General features: G+C 28.6%; 1 long non-coding RNA gene across 1 annotated transcript in view; it reads left to right on the top strand.

Annotated features, from left to right (window-relative positions):
- Nucleotides 1-2,209: 2,209 nt before the first annotated feature.
- LOC122272915 (uncharacterized) overlaps nt 2,210-26,558 on the top strand; it is a 49,386-nt gene continuing 25,037 nt past the window's right edge. Inside the window, exons 1-10 of the long non-coding RNA XR_011638241.1 lie at nt 2,210-2,267; nt 6,320-6,383; nt 8,553-8,805; nt 12,081-12,129; nt 12,274-12,423; nt 13,380-13,546; nt 16,700-16,759; nt 18,061-18,122; nt 20,347-20,392; nt 21,175-21,230. This is a non-coding gene — a long non-coding RNA (uncharacterized lncRNA). The remainder of the gene's footprint in view (nt 2,268-6,319; nt 6,384-8,552; nt 8,806-12,080; nt 12,130-12,273; nt 12,424-13,379; nt 13,547-16,699; nt 16,760-18,060; nt 18,123-20,346; nt 20,393-21,174; nt 21,231-26,558) is intronic.

Genomic DNA, 26,558 nt, shown 5'->3' with positions numbered 1-26,558 from the left:
TACAGTGAAATATTTCATTAAATTATTTTCAAATATCATCAACCATCAATCAAAATTAAAATTTAATGCGAAATTAAACTTGATTTCGAAACATTAACCTTTGATAACAAAATTCAGTTTCCCTGAAATACTGATCCAGTGTAAAATAAAGTTATTTCAATATTCAAAAATGAAAAATAAGTAGATTCCAAATTGACATAAAACTTATAAATAGATCATTGCAAATAAAACATGTAAGAGAAAGAAAGGCGTTCAGAAATCGATATTACTGTTCAAACACTCTATAATCAAGTTATGCAAAAGTTTCGTGTATTCGAAAACTGTGAATCTCTATTTTTTTAATGTTACTCAATCTTCTGGAGAAAACAAAATGCTGCGTCTTACAGAAAACAAATTAAATTCCACGTGTACCCCCTTCGTCGCACGGAGAATATCAAGTAGATAGTCAATTTCACGCCAGGTAACGGCAAGTGTTACGAGTTATTAGACATTAAAATGGGTGTTTCTGGCATTGTTAATCGCCATAATGTGCACATATGGGGATCTGAAATCCCCCATGAATACCGTAGAGACAAAGGGATTCCCCAAAAGTTAATGTGTGGTGTGGACTAATGCACGACCGAGTCATTTCGCCTTTCTTTTTTACAGAAAAGACGGTTTCATCATTCGTATACCTAGACATGTTGGAAAACTTCGTATTTCCACAACTATAAAAGCTTCAGCCACATGTCTTCTTGCAACAAGATAATGAAGAAAAAGAGAAAGAGGAAAATAGAACGTTTTGAATTCAAAAGCAAAATTTCATTTCTCCATATTATCTTGGAAAAAAGTGGAGATAGGAGAATAAAATCATCAGAAATGCTCTTGAGAACAAAACAAAAAATTTTAAGGAAAGAATAATAGAAAAAAAAACAGTTCTAAAAATCTCAGTTTTTCATATTACCACAATTTTGGGAAAAACTAGTCATAAAAGAAAAAAATTCTAATAGAAATAGTTTAAAAAAAACCGCTTCATTATATAAACAGAGGTAATAAAAAAATTATGGAAAAAGAAAAAATGGATAAAAATAATTCTTAAAACAAANCTAGCCATAAAAGATTAAAATTCTAGTATAAACAGTTAAAAAAACAGCGTCATTATATAAACAGACATAGTAAAAAAATTAAGGAAAAAGAAGAAAAAGAAAAAAATAATTCTTAATTCTTAAAACAAAACTTAAAAGCCGCAAATTTTAGGAAAAAGCGATGATAGTAAAAATTTATCAAAAATAAACCTAAAAAATGTGCCGGAATAAAATCGCCGTTAAAAACAATAATTTAGAGTTTAATTCGAATAAAAAAAATTGTTTTTAATTCCCAAAAGAAACCTGTATCACTATAAATCTCAGTTTTTCGTATTGCAGCAAGTGGAGAGGAATAAAAAAAATAGTTTTATTCGTCATTAAAATCTTTTTCAGTCATCTTGTAACGTCTGTGAATGAAAGAATGAGTGGGAGACCGGGATTGCATGGTTGGTAGAGACTTCCCGCGTAGTAAATAGTGAATGGTGCACGTTAAGTCTGCCGGGTCACAAAATCCTCCATGTTTCCATAACAAATCATACTTCGGGGGGAAATAGATCGTTCTCTGGTTCAGGTCAGAATTATGATCTGTGCATGTATGAAAGGGTCCATCTTTTAAACGAGCAGTGACGTGTGTCTGAAGTCGCTTTCTGGCCATAGACGGATCCACTGAAAAGCAAAAAGCATACCCTCTGCTTCAAAATTATCTTGGTTACACCCAGCATGCTTGCTGGTATAGACAAGTGGCATTAGAAACAGTAACAATAATGTGTGAACGTAAGTTTTGGTAGCATCTTTCAGGCGTAATACAAGAAGTCGAAATCACTGACTTTTGAGCACATGGCTCAATTTTTGAGGAAAAAGTAGCGTCAGGTGGAGAATGGCAGGCATTTGCTTAATCGCCATTTCTTACATATTTAGTCTCCCTGTGGCCGGTGTCAACTGATAATTCATCCTTACGTTTAGATGGCTAACTTTGGTTGACAGAGGTATAGGGAAAAATTGAACGCATATAACAGTTTTTTAATAAAATTTTTCTTCGAACAAATAAATAATAATGACCACAGATTCAATATGTGTCGTAAGTTTATTATTATTTTAAAAGACTAAAATTTTATTCATATCTTACTGATTACTTTGCATTTTATAGGACAGGATGTTGTCTTTATGATGGAGAATAGTATTTTGCGATTCATCATATCTCTGGTAAGAATTATACAGAAGTATTTCAATAAATTTTCAGCCCGTTGAAATATAATAAAAAGTACCGAAAGTCGGATTTGCTCACTTTTTCAGGCAAAGTGGGAGGAAGGATATGAGCGATGTCTGATAACAAAAAGTGAAATAAATTCAAGCTCAAATTTACATAATTTAATTATATTATGAATATTTGAAACGCATCATATATATATATATAAATAACATGTAAATTTGGTTTAAAGTTACGACAAATAAACCCTCCGACAGTTTATGAAGTGAGCCTATGTTTTGGGGCAAAATTTCTTTCTAGATTAAAAGTCTCCAAAAACTTGTTTTAGCCATATTTTTTTCTAGATGGTGGGATAATGAATTTTTTTGCTGCTCCTACAGTTTCCTACATTTTTCGGCAAAATTTTACAGTTTTTATGAAATGAATGATCTAATACTTGTTTTGGCCATACTTTTTTTTATTAATGGGAGGGCTTACAAAACTCTTTGTTAGGATAGCTATTTTCTGCAACGGATGAATATTTGAAGGCAGTATTCCAAATTTCAAAGCAAAAGTTATCTTACGCTTATTTTTTCTGTAACCTAAATTTGACTAATGAAATAATAAAAATTTTCGTTGGGAAGACAAATTTTGTTCGATGGCCTAACTTCTGGGGGTGAATATATAATATTTCTTAAAATATAAAGAAGGATTACCATGTTCGAAGAAATTCAACTGTAATTGTGGATGCGGTGTCTATTTCAAAATGCTCGTATAATGTTAGTCTGCAATATTAACTATTACTTAATTAGAGGCATTTATGTTCCTGTTTACATAATTATTTTAAATTAAAATCCCTCTGACAGTATCTTCTGCGCTTAGCTTGGTTTCTCAGTTTTCTCACAATCGTTTTTTAAACTCTTGCACTTTAACTACAACCATCTTTTACAAAATTTTCTTTAAAAAAAATTGGACAAAAAATTAGATTTAAGAAAACCTCTTACACTCAGATTCTTTTATGGCAAATTTAATTTTATGAAAAAATTTCCTTTTTAAAAAATAAGTAGTCTTAGATGTCAGCAATTTATTATTTCATTAAAAATTTTCACAATCAGATAATTATTTCTGCAATTTTTGTCTTTTAATATTACATAAATGATTGAATACTCAAAAAGTTTGACGCATCATTGAAAATTAGGAAAAGAGGTAACATAAATGGCTAAAAATCTCTTTTTCATTTTGATTATACGATAATAAAATGCTATATTATATCGTGAAAAGTCCAACTTTGATTACTATTTGATTCAATGCGGTACTGAAAAACAAGGAAAATATATGATTATTAAAATATTGTATGTCATATTTTTTCAGCTTTCGAAAACTATTGTATACAAATCACGTCTTAGCTTTTAACTCGTCTTAGCTTTAGAGTCGACGTCTTAGCTTTTAAGGGTAACTCAGAAGAATTTAAAAATCTTCGTGTTTATATTAACCATCATTTATATAAGCTTTCAAGAAAATAAAAAAGAATACACAATACAAATAAAGAGACATATTAATAAGGAACATATTTTTGTATACTAAAAAGAAATTATCTTCAAGACTTGCAGCATATTGGAAAAGAAGACAACATATTCGCCAAAAAAGGTAGTTTTCGTTCAGTCTAGGGCCTTTTAGTCAGGTTAAAGCCATTTTTGAAAGAAAAAAAATTGACTTTCATTATTGCAAAAAAATCCGCAATATATGTAAATTAAAATAATTAATTTTTCTGCTGAATGCATTTAAATTCAAGACGTAGACTTACGAAAAATAGATTAATTAATGAATTTTTAATTAATGAATTATAAATAACAATGTTAACCGTAACGTCCTGATAGGGAATGTTTGCTAATAATGATAATAAAAACATTTCTAGATTAATTTCCTGTAGTATTAAATGTATATACGTTTTATTAAAATGTCTCGATTAAGAACGGTGCATTTTCCATTTAAAATAAGAGTTTCTCAATAAATCTCAATGTAGCGAAGAATTAAATTTATTGAACTAAGGGTAAACCTTGCCAAATTGCGGCAAAAAAATAAAATTAAACATTGTACAATAAGCTAAATATTTCTGTTTTGCTTATAAATAGTTAAGTAGAAATTTCTTTTTTCGTATCTATGAATATGGTTTAATTTTGTGCGAATAGAGATTAAATTGATGAATTTTAGATGCAAATGTTTTACTGAAGCGTTCAAATAACAAATTACGCGTAATCGAAATTAAAAATAAGCATAGAATAAAGTAAATCTTAAAATTTAAAATAAAGAGTAAAATAAAAATTGCGTACAGAAATGCATAAAAAACAAGGCAACGCGAAAATATAAGGTGCAAAAATTAAAATATTTAGTGTGAGTAAAATTAAAAAAAAGAGTAAAAGAGAAGTAAAACTTGAAATATTAACTAGAAATTACAGCAGAGAATAAAGAGTAGAAAAATGTAAAATATCGGGAAAAGTTAAAGCGTAAAATATGAAGTAAAGTATTACGTAAAGAGTGAGATATAAAGTGAAGCATAAAGTAAAGAGAGGAAGGTAAAAATCGGAAAGTATAGAAAGTTAAATATAGAAAAAAAGTTAAGCAAAGTGGAATGTACAGCGTAAAGTAATGTGTAAAACATTAAGAAACGTGTAAAGCAAATAAAGCGTAAATTCAAGTGAGGCGTGTTATATACAGTAATGTGTAAAATCAAGCGTTAAATATCATATTAAATATAGAATAATATAAAGCAAGAAATTATATAAAAGTGTATCTTGTAAAGATGAAAATAAGGTTGAATTATAAAGCAATGCTTNATATGGTTGGTCGGCGTCTCACTCGTGATCCGCGTCCTGCAGTTTCCAAAGACGAACTTTGGTTGCGCATACAAGCGATATGGAATTCTCTTCCTCAAGCAGATATTCAACATCTGTTTGACTCCATGCCACGTCGTATAGCAGCACTTATTGCAGCGCGTGGTGGCTGCACCAAATACTGATTTCGGACGCTTAATTTGTTTCTTTTGTTTTGAAAATTTCATCATTTATTTGTATCAGTACAAGTCGTTTCTGCATTAAATTTCATTTGATTCTGATGATTCTTTCATGGTGTTGCATTTTCTACAAACAGCAGTTTATATATAGTTTTGACTAAAACTAATATAAGACCAAGAGTAAACTAAAATTAAAATAACTTGTGAAATATAGGGGCCACTTTTTCAAAATATATTTAATCCATATTATTTACGTAAGGCATTTCTCCAAACATCATATACACCACACGATTTATTACTAAAATTCTCAAAAGAAACCATATTCACTATAAATCTCGGTTTTTCGCATTGCCGCAAGTGGAGAAGATGAAAAAATTAGTTTTATTCGTCATTTTAATCTTATTTACATCACAAAACGAGAGAATTCTTCAAAGACCGGGATATTGTGGTTAGTAGAGAGCTTGGACCATGTTTAAGTGGCCGTGAGTTCGATCCTCGCTGGCCGAAGACTCCCCATTTAGCAAATGGTGACTAGTGCACTTTAACTCGGTCAGGTCACTAAGTCCTACATGTTTCTGTATTAAATCAAACTTCTGGGGGAACTGTTCGCTAGATCGTTCTCCAGTTCAGATCAAAATTATGATTGGTGGATGAATGAATGGGTCTACCTTTTTAATGGGCTGCGACGTGTGTGTGTGTCTGAAGTCACATTATCACCGTCAAACACAAAGTTGAAATCACTGACTTTTTAGCATATGGCTCATTTGTGCCTGGAAAAAGTAGCTTCAGGTGGCAGGCGATTGTTTAACATCCATATATTTAGTCTCGCTGTGGTACTGATAATTAATTCTTATACTTAGAGGGCTAACTTTGGTTGACAGAGGTATGAAAAATAATTGAGTATTGTAATAATATTGTAATACAGTGATGTAATAAAATGAAAAAAATTCGTATAAATAAGTATATAGTGACCTCATATTCATATGGGTCGTAAATGTATTATTATTTCAAAAGGCTGATATTTTATTTATATGTTATTGATTACTTTGCATTTTATAGGACAGGATGTTGTCTTTATGAAGATGTTGTCTTTATGAGTATTGTGTGATTCTTCATAGTTCTGGTAAGAATTATTTTCTGGTGTTTCAATAAATTTTCGGACCGTTCAAATATAGTGAAAGCACACAAAGACGGAAAAGGATTCTGGATTTGCTCACTTTTTCGGGCTAAGTGAGAGGAATGTTATGAGTAATGTCTGATAACAAAAATTGAAATAAATTCAAGCTCAAATTTACTATTATAACATAATTTCTTCTCTTGAGGATGGCATATAATTGGCAGGTATTTTGCGATGCATCATAATTTCTGGTAATAATATTATTTGTTAATTCTTTTCTGACAAATAGGGAGGAGGGAGTATAAGCAATGCTAACGTACGACATTGTAATAGGCTACGACAAGGAAAATACATACTTGAAGAATCTAGGTCATAAATTGTAATTTATTAGGGAAACGTTCAGTAAAAATAGTTTTAGTGGTATTTTTGACAAGTTGACTAACGAAAACAAATTGTGGGTCTGACAATTCCTTACGGTGAGCTATCTCATGGAGGCAAAATTCAAACTTTCTAAACATAAGAAAACGAAAAATTGCTTTTCCCAGAACTCTCTGGTTGGTAAAATAGCATATACTTGGGCAAACAATTTTCTACAAAGGGCAATCATCCGCTCTTAAAATTCAAACTTGTTTTGTCAAATTATGACATGAGATATAACATGAGATAATTACATGAGATATGTGCAGAGATAAAATTTTTCAAATAATATTTTTGTAGAAAAATGTAAATGTTAACTCAATGTTTAATATTTTTTTCTGTAACTTATAATTGATCTAGTAGAAGCATCCACGTTGAGAATCTATTTTTCCCTAAGATTGGTGGCAAGGTTCAAACTTTTTCCTACTTAATCAAGTCGCTATATTTTATGTATTTTTCTTTTTGCGCCATATCCTTTTTTTTTTTGTGGCTTCCTTCACGAAAACTTTTGGGCGAACTATTAGCTATAATTCGATAACGTTTTGAAGCACAATTCGAACTTGGAACTTAAATGACAAATTTAACCAAAAGTAAATTTTGTTGAAACTTTTTATGATTTTTTTGCTAAGCGAAATAGGGAAAAACTAGTCACAAATTGTTACCAGCCAGTGTCATTTTTTATGCTGGCCACTTTTTCAAAATTTGGAAATTTCAAACGATTAAAATAGCTATTCATATTATTTAAGTAAGGCATTACTCAAAATATAATTTACACTACACGGTTCATTTCTAAAATACAGAAAAAAATTTCTGTACCTTTTAAGTAATTTTATTTAAAATTTAAGCATAGTATAAGTAACGTTTTTATCTTATAAGCACAAGCGCTTAATCTTTTAAACCAGTAATGCTAGAGGAAATAAGTGTTAGTTTAGAATCGTGAAGTTTATTAGATACTGAACAAAACTGATATTGTTAGGGATAAATATAGCGCAATATATTTTATTAAATTATTTTTTTATCAACCATAAATTAAAACTTGATGTGTAATTAAGTTGATTTCTAGATGAGTCTTTGACAACGAAATTCTGTTCCCCTGAAATATTGATCTAGTGTAAAATAAAATTATTTAGAGTTTCATTATTCAAAAATGAAAAAAAATATTAAAAATGTTTAAAAAAATTAGTGAGAAATATAAAACTGAAAAAAATAGTTCTTTATTTGTAAAACAAAACTTAGAATCAGGAAATTTTAGAAAAAAACGTCGATAGAGCGAATCTATAAAAAACACTCAAAAATACCCAAGAATAAAATCGCCGTCATAAACAATTATAGTTTCTAGGACAAAAGTTACGTAAAACTTGTTTTGCAAAACTTTTTTCTCTTAGGGAAGCTAACGATTTCCTAAATTGAGTTAAGGGTTTGGTGATGAAATTCAAACTTGTGGTTTCGTACATTTTAAAAAACTTGTATTGGCCATAACTTTTAATGGTGGGAGTTAATGGAAGGAGTTTTAATGGAGGGAGTTGTTAAAGCAGCGTATGCTGTAAGAATTTTATGAAGTGAGCCTGTGATTTGGGGCAAAATTACCTTCTTGATTAAAACTTCGCAAAATCTTTTTTTACCCATATATTTTCTAGTTTTGATAACGAAAATTTTTGTAGAGCCAACAGATTCCTACAATTTTCGGCAAAATTTCACAGGTTTTTATGTAATAAATGAGCTAAAACTTGTTTCTATCATACTTTTTTTTATTGATAGGTGGGCTTACAAAACTCCTTGCTAGGATAGCGAGTTCCTACAACAAGCCAATGCTGTACCCTTGCTGCCGGGCTGACCGTAGGATGTTTTCGTGGTTTTCTACTTCATATAACTCAAATGTGGATAAATTCCATTAAAAAGTCCTTCCTGAAGGCTAGTTTGTCCCAATGCATGACCGCATATTGGAGCTGACATTGGCTACGGATTAAACGTTCAAGGAGGACTAGAAAATAAAATTAGCTGATGTTTAAAGGTAAAATATTGTCCTTTATTTGTCAAAAGTTAGCTAAAACTTATTTTGGCACTTATCGCGGGCTAACGTCTGAAGGTTAAATGCAAATTTGTTGTATTTGGGTCATAAATTGTAGAGGTAAGGAAGGGAATTTCTTTCCCACTGAGCCAATGTGATTTTCTTTGACAATTTTATTTTATAACCGTCGTTGAACCGCAGACCCAATTTTGGATTAACGACTTCAAATACGTAGCCTTGTAATTTTGAACCCCAACCAGAAGACACGAGATCAAGTATTTGGAGAAATTTACCTTTATGGAGACTTTTTTTTTTACAGAACTATCACTTATTCGCATTAAACTGAGAGGAACACCTTCCACGGTTAATCTGACGGCAAGGGGACTTTAACCCATGAATCCGTCTGCCATTGAGGATATTTTTCGCCAGGACTAGGGTCGATGCATGCCGGTCGCGGAATTCGAATCGACCAGTCATCGCAGGAATTGGAACCCGTTTCACCTCATTGGAGCGCTCTATGCTCTGAGCCATCAGGGCATTCAAACTATGCCCTACATATTGCCTTTAAATATACCAATTGTGCAATTTCCTTTTAGTTTTTTTTACTAGTAACATGTTAAAACACGATATGAATAACTGGAGCTGCGATTAATAATTAAGCATAAAACTATACTTTGTAAGAGTAAAAGTTGGTAATGTGTAAAAGCCAACATGAGAAACAAAAATACTTAATAGCTCAGATCCATCTTAGTAATTCGGATCTTAGGTTCAAAATAAATAATTGGTCATAATTTAATAGATTTTTCCAAAATCTTTTGTCTTCTCATCCAATGAATTATTTTTTCTCGACAAAGCCAACCAATCACTCATTTTCTTGAATCGCTGACATCAAAATCGTTACAATTGTTGCATTGATGCTAATTTTCTGAATTTCATTTTAATCATTTTAGCATATTTTATTGAAAAGAAAAAGGTTCTTTTATGAACCAACTAGATGTTAACATTAAATGTTTCTGTTTGTAACTATTTGATTTTTGGTTCAAAGTTCGAATTGTGTAATAATCACAATGTCGAAAGTTCGTAATTGTTGCTTACATTCCAGAGATGATATTTTCGAAACTGTTTCTCCTTTTACCCTAAAAAGCTGGCAAATACCAAGGAATGTATGAAAAAGGTGCTAAATGATTTTTAAACTTAGAATAGAAATTTTTGTTATCTATATTTGTTTATTGGAAAGAAGGAAAACGAAACTTTGTTTGTTTTTTTCTGTTCTGCACTGTACAGGTTTCAAGTTGGGCAACCAGATGACCAAAATTTTAAACTTAATATTAAGTGAATAAGACATCATTTCCAAGGTAAAATATTTAAGAATTAGAAATAATGACTTATGCCTTAATATCAACTTTCATTAAGTTAGACAATTAATTGAAGGGCAGCATCATTTGAAATTTTTAACTGTGGTAAGTGAATTTCTAACAAAGTACAGTTTTTTTTTTAAAAAAAATTCACACTAATACTGGAAAATGGAAGAAATAATAATTAAAGTGAACTGTAACAAAACAGGTTATTAACAGACACAAATGTGACATTTCACACTTTGATTTACAAAAACAAATTCTCATACACTTATGTTTCTTGGTATCGCACGTAAAATATCATAATTAATCATACGGTGCAACTAAGATTTAAAAAAATTAAATTATTTTTCTGTTTTTTTTTCCTGTTCAAAGCAAGATTTTGATAATAATAAGTATTTTTATTGTAAATTAATAATTGGTTTTGCATCAGACACCACAGCTTTTCTTTTTATTACATTTGTTTTAATTTATTTCCATCTCTTATTTTGCTTTTTTTATGAAATGAAATATGAATGGAAACCATTTAAATATTCCCTTAGGTTAATTTCCAATAATGTATTCCAAATAATGTATGTTCACTTCAATAACCTAATAAAATTTGTTTAACTATGCTGTGTTTTAAGTTAATAATATAAATAACTTAAAATAAAAAAATATGTATAAAAACTTCATCGATCAATTTTTAAGTTAATTTGCTTATTTATTCGATGCAAGCAACTCAGTTTTACTTTTTTGAGAAACAATTTAACTTTATCAATCATTTTACTTAGATCTTGAAAAATTTATGTATTTAGAGAAAAAAAAATTCAGAGCATTCTACAGTTATTTATTTTTTTTGAGTAAAGAAAAACAATTTTTTAAAAAAAAATTTGAACTTACTTGCATAGCAAACTTAAATAATATCTCGCATCCTATTCAGTTATTAGGTGATTGGAATAAATATTTTCAGTAGTTATTGGGACTGTAATTGGCAAATGAAACTGTAGAAGGGGTATTAAAAAGGGATAAAAATGAATTCTGGAATTCACATAAAATTTTATAGCCAGAAAAAATTTTTATAGACTAATAATACAGTAAAAGAATTTTTTCCCCTTTTAATGTACAGTGACATCTTTTTCAATAGATTTTTTTTATTGTATATAAAAATAATGCAACTTCTTGTCATTTTTTCCCCACTTCTGTATTAAAAAAAAGAAGAAAAATTCAGCGACAGATTTTTTATTCCAGAATTTTTTAAATTATTAAGTTTAAGGAAATATTGCTTAAATATGAGTTTTATTTACATTGTTGTTAATATACCTTGCGCAATTAAAATTAGTGATTTTTCAACTAACTTTTACAAGATGGAAAATGTATAATGCACATTGATTCTTCCATTCCAACAGGAAATAGAACACAATTTTAATTTTTTTTGGGTCACTGTATTTTGTACAAAAACTACAAAACTAACAATTTAAAACATTTTTATTCGCTAAAAGTAATATATTCTACAAGCTAAACATATTATATTCTTCACATCTATTCAAGATGATATATGAAAAAAAATAACATTTTAAGTAAAATACTCTATAATATTGACACCTTTCTTGTACCCACCTGCACTTTATGAGAAAAAAAAACACGCTGACCTGGAAGTTTTAAGATTCTTACTGGAAAACCTGGAAAAATCGGGGAAATTTGAAACCTGATTTGAGTGGCCACCCTGGTTTTAGCACATTATCAAAAAGTTCAAGTTTTGTTTTTACTTATTTCAAAATAATTTAACAAAAAAAATTATTTTTAAAAAAAATATATTTCGATGAATTTTATTCTGTGCACTATATGCCATAAACTGAATTGGTATTTTTAAAACATATTATCTTTTTAAAAACACAGTTCCGTCCTATTTTGTTAATAGCGTATGTTTTTTTTCCTTAACAGATTGATGCTATGAAAAAAACAGAAAGAGGAACGAGAAATGGAATTAGAGGTTTGTTGTTAAAAATTTAAATTGATTTTGTCAAATATTTAGTCTTTTAATTTGTTAAGATTAATTGAAAGATTTTATTTCAGTATATTGATACTAAATTCAGAGTACGCTATTGTTTGAACAATTAAATTTGTGCTAATTTAGATACAAGAAAAGGAACTGAATGAAAAGCGGATGGAATTGAATGAGTTAAAGAAAGAAGAGTCTGAGATGGAAAGCAAACTCAATTCAAGCAAAACTCAACTTGATGCATTGACTTCTTCTTTACAAAGTAGCACCCTTCAGATAAGTCAAGTAAATAATTTTATAATACTTAATATTGTTTATTAAATTTTAGCTTATTTTTAAAAACACTTGTAATAATAAAAGACAAATAATTCACTTTAATGTGATAACAATAGTAAATTAAAAACAATGCATGAAAACACAAATGCATCATTCTCGCTCAATCTAATATTTTCTCCGTTTCATTTTGCTTATTTGGTTCGAAGAATGAGTTTGAGGCACTGAAATTTATCCACTGTCAAAAACGCAATAAAACCTTTATACTTGTCTCTACTTATTTGTTATTTTTTATTTTTTAAATAAATTTAAAGCTAATTTTATTATTTGCTTTTTATGGAGAAGAAAAAGATGTAAACACAGCCTTATTTTATCCTTTTTCTATTTACTTTTTTTTCAAAATAAATTTCAAGCTTATGTAAGCAATTTAATTTTTTGTATATTTGATAAACTGATAATTCACGAAAATTGTACTTATTATATATTCCTACGCTATGATTTTCAATTATATCCTCTACTGCATTATTATGTTGTTGAAAATTGAGCTTTGAACTACTTGTTGAAAAAACTTGGCAGCTTAAAATATTTACAACTTAATTCGTCTTAGTATATTTTTTGTTGAAAACAATTAAAGTTGCCTTGTTTGTGTATTTTTGTCCAAATTAAAATTAGAAATGATCAAACACAAGACCAAATACAATACAGCACAGGCCAATGAGCGAAACTATCAAGGATATGGATAAGCAATTTAATTTTTTGTCTGTCTGTTAAAGTGATAATTCTCTAAAATTGTAATTATTATACTCCTTGCCTACACTTTTCAATTATATCCTTTTCCTGCACTTGTAAGTTTTTGAAAAACAACTTCTTAATGATAAACTTGATATCTTAAAATACTTCATTTGAATGTAGATTGTTTTGTTGAAGACAATTACTTAACTTTCCTTGTTTCTTTACTTTTCTTCTAGATTAAAATTAAAATTGACCAAATACAAGAGCAACATAGGTTAAAAGAGTGAAGCTATCAAGGATATAGATAATGTGCTTTCTTTTGTTGATTTCCAAAATATATCAAACTTTACTATGTATGGCTTTTCTACACCTAATGATGACAGAGCCTATATTTCACCAACATGTAAGTATGCATTTAGTTTTGATTAGATTATTTATCACTTAGAAAAATGCATTGTGTTTATCTTTCGTTCAGACCATAAAGGTCCATGTAAGTTTTAATTATTATAATTTGTTTAAATTTGTTGTTAATTATAATAATATAAAAAAGAAATTCTAATTTCAAATAATAAATACAGTGCTTACATTTCTGTTCTAATTTTAAACTGTATAATTTTTATAAATAATTATCAAACATCTAAGTGATAAAGGCAATCCCTTTATTTTACAAGATGGCAAATTTCTGGTATGTTGGGAGTATAAGTCGTTTACAGAAACCTAAGATAAAAGCTTTTAAAATTTAAAAACATTAAAAGAAAAGAGACAAGTCTCCATAATTTTCCATTCAAACCATTACACTGTTAACTTATTGATTCCAACACATATGATGTCCTTGAATCTTAAGATTTTTAGCTTTATGGTACATTTAAAAATGTTTTTACATCATGTTTTATTTTTTGAAATACTCTTGAAAAAGATATTTTGATTTTTTATATTTTTCATGTTTTTTTCTGGTTATAAGTATTGTTTTTTAAAAGAAAGCCTTAATATGCAAAATGTTATGAAAGAAAAAGAAAATTAATTGTATATAACATATTAAAATAGTTTTTGAAAGGGGTAAATCCATACACAGTTATTCATATCTATCACATCGATTATAAATGCATCAATATTTCTCGCTCAATTAATGTCCATCTTCACTACTTGTTTATAAGTGAATTTTAGCGGTTCAAAAATATGATATATGGGTGATTCTCACGAAACCTGACAATTCGGACCAAAAAATTTCTTCAAATTTAAAGACTTCAAAGTAATCTAAAATTTTTTTCGTATACTTCTTTAGCTACACTTATTAATATCTTATAGACATCAGTGTAGTTTATTGACATTTGCTTGAGAAAAAAAATAAAATAGAAATTCACCAAATCTTGAATACCAGGAAAATGACATAATACCTTAGAAGTTTAAAAAACAGTCATTTTAAGTTAATAGTAAGTAACTCAACTTAAGCCTTTATGTTAGATGGACCATAAATTGCTTAAATTAATTCTTTTTATCCACTGTAGAAAGAAACAAAAAATTTTTTGTTGCTGATATGTACAGAATAAAATTGTGTATAATAATCAATCATTAAATAAATAAATAACTTTGATTACATCCAAGCATATTACAATCATACATAAACTTGGTATTAGGTTAATATTTGCTTTCCCTCTTTACAGTATTAGCAGTTAAAAAGAATTTCTGGTAACACTTCAATGTCCTGGCATTCATAAGCCAGGAAAATGACAGCCAGGATAATGACAAATTCGCCATTTTATAGCATATAACTTTACTTTAATTTAATATTTTGGCCGAAGACGTTTATATTCTGCAGAAAACAACAGTATTTCTTAAAATAACTCAGATAAATCTATGTAGTTTTTGTTATTAATGATTTCAAGAAGCCAGGAAAATGACAGCATAAAAACCTACTCACCTTGAAAAATTTTTTGAAATAGATTTTGAGCCAGAAAATTGGTTCTTTATTCATGCAACAAGACATGTTCAGATAGGAGGGTATCTAATCAATCTATTAACATAAGATATTGATTCCTGGCGCTATCTATTTTGGTTATAAATCACTAAATAAAAGTAGCCAGGAAAATGACAGATTTTCATGGGACAAACAAATTATTGACAGAAAAAATTATTTTAAACGAAGTTTTAGTAAACAATACCCTCTGCGTATATTCTAGAAATGCTTACATAGGATAAGATAAAAAAAAATTAGATTTTGAAAAATGTATGGGAAGTTTTGAAGCTAGTTATTATTGGAAATATTGTTTGGGACTTGCCAGGAAAATGACATTTTGATATTCAATTTAATTTTTTAAGTATACAAAACAGTCAATGCTAGTGCAAAGTCATTTTAAAATGCTAACAGCAATGATATTTATTAATATTTTTTTTTAAAAAAAGTTCTTTTAGTATTATAGTATTAGATCTTGGAGCAAGGGACAGTGAATTGCCATGTTTCGTGAGAATCACCCATATACATTTTGATATATGGTATTTTAATTATTCTACTCTTGTGTGTTTCTTTAAAAGACAACGCCTTAGAGCGTCCCTTTTTTTAATAAGTACTGGTCTCATGACTTTGACCTAGTCATATTTAGTTATTTTTGATGATTGTTACATTTGTGTTTGGTGCAGTATGACCAATTCTGATTCTTCTGCCATTAAGCTTTACATATATTGTAATCCATAAAAAAAAAGTTCGTATTATCACCTATATGGGCTTTTATTTTGCTTCAACAATTTTCTTTTAAATTTTTACTTTCTCCTTTACTGAATGCATTGTATCATATTTCATACATTCAATGGTTTGTGTTACTTCCATAATTAAAAGGGAAAATTTTCTTGCTGAGCATGATTAAAAATATACACTAAGTGCAAGGGCAGAAATTCTTTTATGCGTCTGGGCTTTTCAGCTTTATTCGAAGTTCAATCTTTTTTTTTTTTTCATATTCAAAAGGTAGTTTTCGAGTGCTTACTGTAATCAACTTTAAGAAAATAGTGAATGAACTTTGAAGTATTCGATATAATCACTTTACTATTCCACAAATGTGCAAAAAGTGCCTGACTGCATCAGTGATTTATAAAAAATGTGTTTTGTTTCAAAAAGTTAGTTTTCAGTTTATACATCATTTAATCCCTCTTTTAGAAACAAAAATGGTTTATATTTCTCAGAAAATATTTGTTTATACAATGATATTTATTAAATTTTTATTATTGTTGTTTTTTGCTATTGAATTGGCAGATGTTAAATTAGTTAGATTATACAAGTCTGAATTTATTATTTTTATTTTTTTTTTCTTCATAAATTACGTTAAATCGAATTTATACTTTCCAAATTATCGAATTTATGCAACTTCGTGATAACTCAATTTGTTGGAAATTTGGATACTGAGATTTAGTTTCTGCACACTACGAATATCAAAATCTATATGGTTAGTCTGAAAGTATTCGCAATTATTTTTATAGTAGTACTTTGATTCAATTTTAGACTATATAAAACTGCATTTGTGATTTAATTAGTTAAATAATTTTTTAAAATACATGAAATATTTTTAAGGTCCCAAAACCCTTTGATGAAGTTGGACCAGCTGTAACTACACCTCTCAATGATTTTCAGGTAATCATAGTTTCCCATTTATTTCTTTGAAGAGAAATTTTTAAATCTTTCTTATTATTCACAAAATATGCACCACGTTTGTGTTCCAAACATGTGGCCTCATGTTCTCTATGAGGCATTAAAAGAATTATATCAATTCAAGCATACTTATAGCACTAATTATTACTCAACATGTAAATATGTGGAAATCAAATTGGAAAATAATTTTGAAATACAGTCGGACCTCCATTTAACGAAGGCGCTAAATCCCAATAATGAATTCGTTATATGGAAATTCATTAAATAGAAAAATCACCTTTTGAAATATTATTTGCAGGTTTTATATTCATAAACACCAGACATAATTAAAATAGCAATTGATACACCTTTATCTTTCATAGTAGTATTTGCTATTTATTCTATAAATCTCAACCATAAAAGAAATCTGCATGGAAAGCAATCATAGAGCAAAACATTATCCAGTATCATGTTACATATATTTTCAACTAAAAAAAGCTACATTTATGCACAAAACTATATCTGCATTTACTATAATAGTAATTTTAAACATGCGTTCTTAAGTTTAACAGATTTTATCCGTTAATTTTGTTTTCGCTTGAAATGCAAACAAAAAGGGATTTTACTCTATAAAAGTTACGTGGCTTCGAAAATCAATCGAAGGTCATTTCCCTTATAAAATGCGTTGAACAAGTTTGAAATGTTCTGAAATATTTTGGGAAATAGCTGTTCATAGCTATTAATATTAAAAATTCTACTGCTGACATTTTTATTATGGCTTGGAGACACTATAATTTTAATATATATATTTTTAAAGGCTTTTATTACGTCTTTTTATTTTATATGAAAATTTTATTTTGTCTTATTGGAGAATTTTATTTTAACTTTTTACTAAATTTTTATTGAACCTTTGAATCCTGCATTTATCTTAAAATTGCTGGTATCTAAACCACTCATTGATAATGGCAATTTTTATTTGATTCGCTTTTTTAAGAGTTATAAAGTTTTAGTTATAAATTATTTCCTTCTTTGAGTTAAAAATCTTGCTCTTTGCTTTTAACTCTAATGATTTTGTTACACTCTTCAAATGACATTTTGTACTATAAATAGTTTTTGCATAATTAAGGTTTAAATTATTATTATGTGAAGTTTATTTTTTATTTAATTTAATAAAACTGCATTTATGTATGTTTCAGCTTTATAGTTTGTTTCACTTAAAAAAATTTTAATGATAATAAAATTTTGATTGATAATTAATGCTATTCAGGAATATATAGTGTCTAGAATTTTCTCTTATTTTATAGATCCTTTTGTTGGTACTAATGTTGCAGCAGCAGCTAGTGATCCTTTCAGTGGAGACCCTTTCGTAAGTGCTTTTAATGTAACTGCATCACAATAAGAAAAAAGTGAGAGTATGGATTTGAATATTTTAAACAATTTCTTTTATTTTGATTATTTCAAATTTTTAACAGTTATTAATAATTGGTTGTTATGCAATACACATATACATTACTATTTCCATTTCCATTCTAACTGCCAATGATTTTCTGTAAATTCTGCGGGTCTTAACTTTTGTTTCTGATTGCTGAAACTTTGACAAACACAATATTAATTAGTAAAATAATAATCATTTGACTAAAATTAATATTATCAAAGTTTTTTTTATCCTTATCGTTTTTCAAAAACATGACAACTTATATAAAGCGAATTAAATGTTTTATTTTGATAATATTGCATATATTAGAAACTTTGAATACAATTGATCAAATATGCAGTTCGTTCAGAATTTACAAATTATTAAATACTATAAATAATGTTTCCTAGGGAGGTAAATTATGGAAAAACAGCTATTTGACTCTGCAAATGCGTAACTTTAGATATTATTCTTGAATTTCTTTATATTTTATATGTTTTTTATTGTCAAAACTCTATAAAAATAGAATTGAATCAAAATTTATAGTTTAAGGTTTTTGAATTTATTTTTCCTTTTCGTAAATTGGTTTAAAAAATACATTTCTTATTAGTTTTAATTTAGTTTACTGTATTCTACATTTTTAAGCATAATTAATTCTAAAAAAATTTCAATACATATAAATTCCATTTCACATATTTCTTTTGCTTAAAACTTATGATTCTTATAATATTCGAGCAAAAAGTTCCGTTATATACTGGTTTTAAAAATTAAGAGGAAATTTTAGATGTAATGGATTATATCCAGAACTACTGTATAGATTTTAGTGAAATTTACTATCAACATAATTAATGTAATGCAAATTTAATGACCTTTCAACAAATATAATGCCTTTTACATGATCATGTGTATCACTCATGTGAGTTCAAAGGATGAAATAGTGGATAAAAAAATGTAATAAAAAATAGGTTAATATGGTCCTGCATATGGAATAAGCCTAGAATTTATTTTGCTCCAAAGCATCTATCTAGAATGAGATAATCTAGATATGAGAAAATTAAATTTCATCTATCTAGATATGAAGAAATTTACCTTTCATGCAATAGTTTTTTAAATGGAGGGCCTAGGGAATTGGACAGAGCCACAGTTATTTAAAGAAAAGTGTAAACGTTTTGAAGCAGTAAAAAATGTTAAGAGGAATCTGTCAAAACCTCCAGTGGGTTAATGTATTGGGTAGTTTTCAAGTTCTTGGGGCAGTTGGTCATGATCATCTAGCAATATTGATTTCAGTCTCTTGAGTTTTTTTTTTTTTGGGAGAGATATCGCACGCTTAAATTGCTCTCTAGAGTGTACCAAGCATGCTTTATAGAGATCATGTCCAGAAACCTGATTATCAAATCTACTCGACCAAAATCTGCACTTTTTCAGAAAATTGTCTACCAGGTGAGCTCTATGTTGTCATGTGCTACCTTAAAATGAAACAGGGATAACCTCATCTCTGAAAAGGCAAACAAAGAGTATCAAGGGCTCTTTTTTATACCTAGTCAAAGTGCTAGTTTGTAAAAGATAAAGGGGGTCTGCAGCTATTCAGCATACTGCTTACTCGGACCACGAACACTAAACGTCCATAATTGTAAATTTCTTAATCATTACACTGGTAACATTAGAGAATAGATAGTGGCGCTTTTGTTCAAAAGTGAAACTCTTTCATATGAAGAGAATCAGTGGTTTGCCAAAACTTCTCATGTATCTGAGAAAACAACCATTATGTTTGCCCTGTGTTTGCCTTTTGGTGGATACAGTTGACCCAAATTTGATTTAGATCCAGTTTTGATTTTAAACAGTCAACCTCAAAGAAGTCAGATAGACTGCGATTTTCTAAAAAATGAAAATATAGACTTAATAGATTATCCAGCAAAAACTTAAGATCTCGACTTTATGAAATATGTGTGAAATGCTCTGGGAAGAGCAATTAAAACTTGCAGGCACCCTCAGACAACCATCTGGACCCTGAAAATAGTGTTGAATAATTGAGACCGATTTCTACTTAGCTGATTTATTTCCACCGTTTTTGTTTGAGAATGTATTGTATGTCTGTATTGTATATATGTATTGTCTGTATGTATATATGTATTGTATCAACTCAAGTGCATTCAAAGCATTATTATTTTCTTTATAGAGTGATCCATTCTCTGGAAGTGATTTGACACTGCTTCTACCCCCTGGTAAGTAGTTGTATCAAAATTTATTGCATTTTGACAGATCTGAAACCACTTATTTATTTTTTGCTCTTCATTTTTGAAAACTCTAGCTTTCCAAGTTCTAACTCTAGGTAAAATTGAGTAAGCTTTTCCCTGCTACAAACTTGTTAAAATAACAATGAGATAAGTTAGTTTTTGTTGCATGGGTCGGAATAGCCTGGTTGGTAGGTTGCTGGGCTCATATTCGTGAGTTCGAATCCTGCTGGCCAAAGAATCCCCGTGTATTAAATTGTGACTCGGACACTTTAAATTTGTTGGGATCACAAAGTCCTTCAAGTTCCCATAATAAATCAATACTTCTGAGAGTACTGAATTGGACATTGATCTTCCTCTGGTTAAGGTCAAAATTATGATGCGTGGAGGAATGAATGGAGTGTGACTGGTTCCTCCCGGTAAAACGGGCTGTGACGTGTGTATGGCTGCTCTTGGGCATAGATGGTGCCACTGAAAAAAACAAGAAATGCCCTCTCTGCCTTAAAATAGCTTGGATTCTCATAGCAGGATTGCCGTCATTGGCAAGTGACATTTGTTACAACATCAGTTTTTGTTGCAACAATGCAACCTGTTCAACCTTTTAACCGATTTGCAAAGTTATGCAAATATTTCCCTTCCAAGCTGAAAAATTGATGTTAGCTAAAGGTTTAAGCTTAAAAAGACCCAGAGCAACTACTTAGCTGGTTAAAAATTATTTTATTCTAATTATTTTAATAAATGTATTAATACTTATTTCTTGTTTTTCGAAATAGATCGTTTTGATCCGTTTGGTTTATCTCAAGCAAATTCTAATCAAGCTCCTTCTATGGTATGTCTTTTCGGTTTTAATTTGTTTATGGCTGATTTTCAATTGTTCAATGATTTAATTGCACTGAATTTTCTGAAAATTTTCTTAATAGATGAGAGATAAATATTCAGATTATTAATGGGTAAAACTGTCTGCATTTATAAATTTTGTTTGTTGTTTAATGTTTGGAACTTTATCTATTTTTAAAAAATTAACTTTATAAAAGCAGGCTATCCACCCACCTTGAAAACTTGGAATTATCAGGGATTTTTTTTATACTGGAAAAAACCTGGATAAATCAGGGAATTTTTAAGAAAAGTTAGAATTTTTTTCTTAATTTAAATTATTTTACCATTCGTTATATCCACTTTATTCAAATGGAAATTTATCGTCAAACAGCTTAAATTTCATCAACTTTGCAATACTTCATTAAAATTCTCTCCATTACTACCCAGCTAAACTAGAATGCCATATAAAACTCTCCCATGTTGCTAAATGAATGGAGAAATCTTTGACCTCTTTGGAGATGGGACTAAGCAGTTAAGGAAAGTCAAAAATTGAGGGGGAGATGGAAGAAGGGGTTAGTATATTTGCTTCTGTCCATAAAAGGAGGGTTTTTCTGTTTTTTATCTTCTTGTCTGTGGGCTAAATTCATTTACTGTTCAAGTTTGTTAAGATGCTTTGGGTGTATTTTTTTTCTTTTAACAAAATGTTTCAGTATTTTTAATTTTATAAAATTCTTCGAAAAATAATTGGTTATAATTTAATAATAGATTTTATCTTACACTCTTTTTCTGAAAGCTTTTGTACTTCCATCAATGAATTATTTTTTTCTCAGCAAAGGCTTTGAAACATGAAATAGAATAGATTGTAAGAGCTGTACAAAATGATTATTTAATTTTATGCTGGCAATAAATAAAGCTATTAAATTATCATTTTTCCTAAGCAGTCTTTTTTCCCAGAAAAATTTGTTATAGACTTATAATACAGTAAAAAAATTGTTTTTATTTCCTTTTAATGTGCAATGACATTTTTTTCAATAGATTTTTTTTAATTTTATATAAAAATAATGACATTTTCGGTATTCTTTTCCATATTATTAAAGAAAAATAGCAACAGCTTTTTTTCCAAGATTTTTAAAGCTATTTAATTTAGGAAATATTGCTTATATATGATTTTTATTTACATTGTTGTTAGGATATCATGCACAGTTAATATTTAAATGGTTGATTTTTCAACTGACTTATACAAGATGGAAAATGCTACTAAAACACATTGAGCCATTCATTCCAACAGGAAATATTAAACATTTTAAATTTAAGGAAGCTATTAAATTGAAAAATGTTTATAGCATTAAAATTAAAATTTTCAGTCATTATAGTGATTATCTTTAACTAAAATTCATATCCATCTTGAAAAATTTATGTCTGACACTGAAGTAAAAAATTTCAAATTAATTATATTTCATATTTTACAAGTTAAGAACTGCATAGAATTTCTTATTCAAGTGTCAGCTTCAAAATTCAGTCATATTTACATTTAAATTGTAAACAAATTCACAGAGTTCAGACAATTATCAATCAATTAAATGAGTAATCGTTTTCTGCTTTTGTGCGATTTACATCAGACACCCACAATTAAATCCATTTATTTTAACTTATTATAATCAGTTTTTACAAAATAAACTGTTTTTCGATTGGTTATGATGTAATAATATTTAATATAAAAATTTGATGATTATAACTTATGTTTTATGAGATAATTTTTCTAAGGAATTCATGTTAATTTTTTATGCATGACACCATGGAATTGCCTATTTGCAAGAAGAAAAACAATTAAATAATCTAAACAAAAAAAACATGGGGTTAGATAAGAATTCTCTAAATATTCCAATTTCTAATAAGAAAAAAAAATTAAAGAATTTTATTTAGTGTTTTTCTATAGAATATGCAACAAGAAATTCGACAATTTTGCCTCTGCGAATACTGAATATCTCTTAAAATAATAGGGCTAATTCAAAGTAAACAACATTATTTAAAAAAATTTCTTAAGATATTGGTTTAAAGAAAAAAATATCAATGAATTTTATAAAGAGCACTGTTTGGATAAAATAAAGTATAAAATGGCCCTATATTGAAATGTAAATAAATATAAAAATTTACTGATGTGTAATCACCCGGAGTTATTTTCTTTTGCTTAATGAAAATATATTAAACAGTACTTATCCAAGGTTGAATATCCCAACAGAGTTGGATATTTGGTTTCGAATTGATGTATGGTATTTTAGTGTGGAAAGGCGATACAAATATGACTTGTACGGAATTTGTTTCTTCAATTGTTCCATCTTGCAATCATTAAAAGATTTTTAAAAAAATTTTCATTGATTTTTTTTATTGTTTTAAATTCCGACGTTTTAGTTTTCAGATTGCTGTTCAGATGCTTAAAACTAATGCTAAAGATTGACTCTACAAAGTCTGTTGCTATAAATTTAATTTATATTAATAAATAAATTTCAAATTTTAAAACAAAAAAGTATGGGATAAATTTATTCATAGGAAGAGTCATAAAAAATTTAATTTACATGTGGTTAACAAGCTAATGTTATTTTAGTTTCCAAATAAACATGTGAGAGAGATTTAACATTGATTGTGTAGTCTCAAGTCGTGTAAGTCTCATGTTTGTGGTTATCGTATGACTTAGTTGTCTCTGGTCGTGATATTCTGAAGTCTTGGATATTCTAAATACTTGGAAGTCTAATTCTGTGGTAGTCTCAGGTATTCTCTGGTGGTATTCTCCAGTTGATCTCAGGTTGTGTTCTCTGGTCGAATCAGTCTCAGTTTGTGTTAGTCTCAAGTTACGGTAGTTTCAGGTCGTTTGTGAGTCTCAAGTCATGAAAGTTTTAAGTGGCGGTAGTCTCAATGCGTAGTAGTCTCAAAGCGTGGAAGTCTCTATAGTCTTGTTACAGTCTCAAATCGATGTATAGTTCTTATCAAATTTTGGAACTCATGTCTGGTATGGCCAATGCCCTTTCCGTAGGTCAAATCACCTTTTTTGGCAGCCTGTTGCATGGCCACCAATGCATTTTATAGCATCAGAAAAAAAGTTTTAGTATTTTTTAGTAGTAATAAATTACTTTCTTCGTATATTGCTCACTTAAGCAGTAGATTTTCCTAAAAAACATTTTCGTCGTAATAGCGGTAAGATAGTAATTTTTAAATCGTTATATAAATATTTTTGGAATCTTCAATGACAAAATTTTGTCAGCAACTTGCCGTAATAGTGAATTTCTTATTACATGTCGAACTTGTTGAATCGAACTTTTACTGTACTTAACACTTTATATACCAATTTATTAAAAAAATTATCAAAAGAGTGAGAAACTTTTTTGTCCCATTAAATATAGTCTATTTTTCACTTTGACAAATACTTTTCTAAAAAAATTAAATGTTATTTTCCTATTTTTCATAAAATTCTCAATATGGATTTTACAACTCTTAATAAAATTTTAATTTAAGTCAAGCATTTAATACTTTGTTTCTTAACTAGTTGAAAATATTAATGAATCAGTAAGATAATATGAAAGACTTGCTTGCAAAATTGATCTTGATAGAAAGCTGAAAATTGAGGAATGAAATTGAGGAATAATAAAATGGCTTCCTAGAACGACTTACCAACATGTAAACGGTTACATTGATGTTAAACTTTAAATAATCGTGTGTTGGCAACTAGTAATAATAAACGTAAAGTCATATTACAGGGACAGGCAAGTTCAAATGGGATATTTTGTTCCGTTTCAATGCTTTATGGAAATATTATTAGTTCAACTTAAATGTCTGATCGGTACATAAAGGGTTATACAGTATCAAAAATTTATTAATATAATTTTTCGAATGATTTGAATTGATATATTCATAACTTCATTGAAATCGTATTACTTTTTTTGAGTTTTATCCTTCAGATTCTTGCCTTTATGATGAGGATGGCGTATAATTGGCAGGTATTTTGCGATGCCCCATAGTTCTGGTAATAATATGATTTGCTGATTCTTTTCTGATAAATGAGGGGGGAGGGGGAGATTATAAGCAATGCTAACCTACGACATTGTAATAGGCTACGGCAGGAAAAATTCGTACTTGAAGTATCTAAGTCGTAAATTGCAATTTCTAAGTAAAAGTTAAGTAAAACTAGTTTTGGTGGTACAATTAACAAGTTGACTAACGAAAACAAACTATGGGCGTGATGATTTATTACGATGAGATTAAAATTCAAACTTTCAAATCATAAAGAAAACTAAACATTGCTTTTTCTGCAACTCGTTGTTAGGTAAAATAACATATACTTGGGCTAACAATTTCATACAAAGGGCAAACGTCCGCTCTGAAAATTCAAACTTGCTTCCAGTTAAGACACTTTACTTAAGATAATTACTTGAGATAATTACATGGCATATTTGTAGACATAAAAGTGTAAATAATGTTTTGGTAGAATTTTTTTTTTATATCGTATTACTCAATGTTTAAAAATTCATTATTTCTGTAACTTACAATTGGTCCTGTAGAAGTCTTAAGCATCCACGATGAGAATTTTAATTTTTAAAGATTGGTAACAAGGTTCAAACTTTTTCCTACGTCATTTTTTGTGGCTTCTCTTACAAAACTTTTGGGCGAATTATTTGCAATAATTCGCTAATGTTTCACAGCAAAATTCAAACTTGGAGTTTCGATCACAAATTTAACCAAAAGTAAATTTTCCTTAAACTTTTTATGATTTTTTAGCTGAGCGAAATATTGCAAAATTAGTGAAACATTGTTATCAGCCAGTGGCATTTTTATAGGGGCCTCAAAAATTAGAAATTTAAAACAATATCCAAAGCTATCCATATTATTTATGTAAAGCATGTCTCAAAATATCAAATACACTACACGATTCATTTCTAAGATGGAGAAAAAAAAATTCTGTACCTCTTTAAGTAGTTTTGTTTAAAATTTTAGCCTAGTATAAATAATGTTTTTATCTTATAAAATTTAGGGCTTAATCTTTTAAACCAGTAATGCTAAATAAAATTTGTGTTAGTTTAGAATCATAAAGTTTATTAGATACTAAACAAAACTGATATTATTGGGATTAATATAACGCGATATGATTTATTAAATTATTTTTTTAACATCCATAGATTAAAATTTGATGGGAAATTAACTTGATTCTGAAATGAATCTTTGATAACGAAATTCAGTTCCCCTGAAATACCGCTCTAGTGTAAAATAAAATTGTTCAGAGTTTCATTATTCAAAAATGAAAAATACGTACAATCGTAGCTGACATGAAACTTTTAAATAGATTATTGCAAAT

Source organism: Parasteatoda tepidariorum, chromosome X1 (genome assembly GCF_043381705.1).
Source record: "Parasteatoda tepidariorum isolate YZ-2023 chromosome X1, CAS_Ptep_4.0, whole genome shotgun sequence".
Classification (NCBI taxonomy): Eukaryota; Metazoa; Arthropoda; class Arachnida; order Araneae; family Theridiidae; genus Parasteatoda; species Parasteatoda tepidariorum.
Note: the sequence above shows the minus strand (reverse complement) of the source record. Positions and strands in the feature narration are given on the sequence as shown.